The sequence below is a fragment of the Pseudorasbora parva genome, chromosome 24, assembly GCF_024679245.1.
Source record: "Pseudorasbora parva isolate DD20220531a chromosome 24, ASM2467924v1, whole genome shotgun sequence".
Lineage (NCBI taxonomy): Eukaryota > Metazoa > Chordata > Actinopteri > Cypriniformes > Gobionidae > Pseudorasbora > Pseudorasbora parva.
Genome location: NC_090195.1, coordinates 834,865 through 839,864, shown reverse-complemented (window position 1 = coordinate 839,864; position 5,000 = coordinate 834,865).

Sequence of the window (5,000 nt, the reverse complement as noted above, 5' to 3'; positions counted from 1 at the left end):
ATGCGCAGTGGAGGAGCAGGCGCGCACACGTGACCAACATCTCGATTATTGATCCTTCCGACGTCAATAAAGAAGAGCATAACAATATTCCCAGCTGGACCAAACTATACATTATTAACTATAAACAGAACTTTTCTCAGTTATAGCCTAATGATTTATTATAATACTTCTGAATGATTATATTATCAGGACGAAGCGGATGTTGAGGAAACTGATATAAGTATGATGGATAAACAATAATTATATGATTAGTATTTAGCTTATCCTCTCGCTCACCGCTGTTATTCCTGTCACAGTTATAGATCATAATCCATATCTTTATGCAGATTGTCCATGACAGACTCTTTCATCTTGTGCATGTAATAAATGTATTATATTATTTTATATCACATCTTACTATATTACATTACTTTATATTATATTGCATTATATTTCATTATATTATATTGCATTATATTATATGTTATATTGAATTATATGATATATTATATTGCATTATATTATATTATATTGCATTATATTATATTATATTGCATTATATTATATGTTATATTGAATTATATGATATATTATATTGCATTATATTATATTATATTGCATTATATTATATTGCATTATATGATATATTATATTGCATTATATTATATGATATATTGCATTAGATTATATTATATTGCATTATATTATATTATATTGCATTATATTATATTGCATTATATTATATGATATATTATATTGCATTATATTATATGATATATTATATTGAATTATATGATATATTGCACTATATTATATATTATATTGCATTATATTATATGATATATTATATTGAATTATATGATATATTATATTGAATTATATGATTTATTATTTTGCACTATATGATATATTATATTGCATTATATGATATATTATATTGCATTATATTATATGATATATTGCATTAGATTATATTATATTGCATTATATTATATTATATTGCATTATATTATATTATATTGCATTATATTATATGATATATTATATTGCATTATATTATATGATATATTATATTGAATTATATGATATATTATATTGAATTATATGATTTATTATTTTGCACTATATGATATATTATATTGCATTATATGATATTACATCGCATTATATGATATTATATATTATATTGCATTATATTATGTTATATAATATTATATTAATTTTATGATATTACATTTCATTATGTATTTATTATATTATATTACATTTTATTATATAAAATAATATTAATATATAAATTATATTATATTACATTATGTTTATTATATATATATTATTATATTATATTTAGTTTATTACATTACATTATATTTATATTATATTATATATTGTTTGTTGAGTGAACTTTGTGCTGATCTCCAGCAGAGGGCGGTGCAGTCTCAGAGCTGGTCATAATGTAATGCTCATTTATTGCTATAGTTTGTCCTGTGGATCTTTATGAGCTGATCTGAGAACAGAGTCTAATGCAGAAGAGTTGTTATAATAATTCTGATCCTAATCATAATTCATCTCAATATGATCTGTCATAAATCACGACGCCGCTTCTGGGTGAAGCCAGCACACACACACACACACACTTTCACACCTACCTTGTTTGGTCTTTTCGGATCTAAAATGACAGAACCCTCCCTCAGACCAAACAGACGGAGTGTGGTCCGGCGAAAAGAGCCCGGTCCGGACCAAACTGGACACAGGTTCGGTTCGCCTTGTGTGTGAACGCATTTTCAGGAAGCTCTGGTGAAGGATTAGTGAATACACAGATTAAACTCACAGCACACAACCGCGTGTGTGAAGTCCGCTCGAGTGACTATTTATTAATATATAGCCTATATTCAGGTCCTTCTCAAGAAATTAGCATATGTGATAAAGTTCATTATTCTCCATAATGTAATGATAAAAATTAAACGTTCATATATTTTAGATTCATTGCACACCAGCTGAAATATTGCAGGCCTTTTATTGTTTTAATACTGATGAGCTCATGAAAACCCCAAACTCCTGTTGCACTTTACTAGAGAACAGCTGATTTATCAGAATAAGTGTTTATTGATCACTCTTAAATGTACATTGACAGCCCTGACAAAAGTCTTGTCGCTTGTGTACAAATTGACCTAAAGTGCCGCTGAAATATATTTCTAATCAAGATTTTTTTTACAAGAAATGGCTCATTTTAATCCCACCAGCTTTTGTGATAATGTTTCAGTGAAAAACTAAACTTTCAAAAAGTATTCTAATATTCACAGCTTGGTAAAGCCCATTGAGTCAATTTTTGCAAAGACATAAGTGTTGTCACCTTGTCATATGAGCTTCACCTGTGACTAATAATGGATCAATTAGGTCTCAAGTGTGTATAAAAAGAACCCCAGTACACTAGACCTTCACATCAACTGCAACTAGACCTCTGCAAACATGCCTAAGATTCACCCTGAGACTAAAGTTTTGATTATCATGAGGCTGAAGACCAGATCCACTGCTGATGTGGCAGACACCTTCAATGTGTCTCAGCGTCAAGTACAGAGGATAAAAAAAAGATTTGAAGAGACTGGAGACGTTTTTGACAAGCCCAGGTCAGGCAGACCCAGCAAGACAACTGCTCGAGAGGAACATTTGTTGGCTCGAAAATCCAAGGCCAGCCCATTTTCCACTGCAGCAGAGCTCCACGAGACCTGGTCACCTGAAGTCCCTGTGTCAACCAGAACAGTTTGTCGGATTCTGTCTCGAAATGGCCTCCATGGTCGAATCAGTGCCCAGAAGCCAGCACTAAACAAAAGACAATTGAAAAACGTGTGGCATTTGCCAAGGCCCACAGCCTGCTAAAAGGATGGACGCTGGAAAAGTGACAGAAGGTGGATTTTTCAGATGAATCTTCTGTTGAATTACACCACAGTCGCCGCAAATATTGCAGGAGACCTACTGGAGCCAGAATGGATCCGAGATTCACCCAGAAAACAGTGAAGTTTGGTGGCGGAAAAATCATGGTCTGGGGTTACATCCAGTATGGGGGTGTGCGAGAGATCTGCAGGGTGGAAGGCAACATCAATAGTCTAAAATACCAAGAAATCTTAGCTACCTCTTATATTCCCAACCATAAAAGAGGCCAAATTCTGCAGCAGGACGGTGCTCCATCGCATACTTCCATCTCCACATCAAAGTTCCTCAAGGCGAAGAAGATCAAGATGCTCCAGGATTGGCCAGCCCAGTCACCAGACATGAACATCATTGAGCATATGTGGGGTAGGATGAAAGAGGACGCATGGAAGACGAAACCAAAGAATATTGATGAACTCTGGGAGGCATGCAGGACTGCTTTCTTAGCTATTCCTGATGACTTCATCAATAAATTGTATGAATCCTTGCCAAACCGCATGGATGCAGTCCTTCAAGCTCATGGAAGTCATACAAGATATTAAATTTGGATCTCACAGCACCACAACTTAATTTGCTGACATATTTTTGTATTTGCAGTAAATGTGTTCAATTTCTGTATAGGCGACAAAACTTTTGTCTTGCCAAAATTTGACCTTTCCGTCTTGATTAAATGATAAATATTTTTTCTGTGAAAGTTATTTATTTCAGTGCATTAAACATCATTTGGGAGGGTTTTAGCTTTTCATATGAGCTATTTCTAACACCAATGAATTAATTAAAAGTCAGGTTAATATCAGGTATTTCTAGAAAATAGATAAGCGACAAGACTTTTGTCAGGGACTGTAATGTTCAACAGAAGAAAGAAACTCACACAGTTTTGGAACGATTTGAGGTTGATGAAAAAACACAATGTTCATTTTTGGGTGAACTATCCCTTTAAGAGCCACATTTAGCCTGTAGTGTTATATGAATATGGCACCTGGAGCACAGGTTTGATCAGCTGACTGTCTTTTGTTGCTTCTAATAAATTGTATTGTTGATAACACATAAGCAGTCCTTAAAGGGATAGTTCACTTTGATATTAAACGTTGATATGTGTTATCTTCCCTCATGGGCATCCGAGATGTAGGAGTATTTGTTTCCCCAGTCGTTTCAATTTTGATCATTTTAGGTCGAACCGTTCTTGTCTGTGCCTCACATAATGCAGGTCTATGGTCACCACCTCAGAGAGCAGACACAGAGAAGTCCAGATTAAACAATCCCCCATCGGAAGAACACACTGATGGCCTAAGACACGAAACCAGCGGTGTGTGTGAGAAAGCTTGTGTCAAAATTGAAACTACTGGGGACACAAATACTCCTACATCTCGGATGCCCATGAGGGAAGATAACACACATCAAACTTTAATTTCAAAGTGAGCTATCCCTTTAATAGCACTCTCAGTTATACTTTATGCATTGGTGAGTGTGTGTGTCGCTCTGGGATGGGTGCGTATGGGGCATCGCCCTTTAAAGGACATCTCTGTACCGTTTTACCACAGAAAGGTTCATAGTGGTACCTTAAGGTCGCATTTGTACTCAAAGGTAATAATACACACCTTTTAGGAAAGGTACAAAGATGTCCTTTTAAGGGCGATGCCCCAGCGACAAGCTGCTGTAACCCTAAAGGGACAAGTCTGACACACTATTTTTCTGTGTGTGAGTCTGGGAGAAAAAAATCACAGTATACTCACTACAGAAAACTGGACTACACCACTGTATATATATCTGTCGTGTCTGTGAGACCGTGGCCTATGAGCTGAGTTTGGGTTTATTTCTGAGACCGCTCCAGTTCATGATCGCTCCGCCACGGCTGCTCTGCTCTATTATTTATTAAATTCAGGCAAATGATGAAACATGATTAAGATAAAGATACAATTTATACACAGCTTTCTACAAAACAAAACTTAATGAAGTGGTCAAAATCATTTTGGGGCAGTGTGTATGTGTGTGTGTGTGTGTGTGTGTGTGTGTGTGTGTGTGTGATGGGTAGGTTTAGGTGTGTGCATCTATCTATCTATCTATCTATCTATCTATCTATCTATCTATCTATC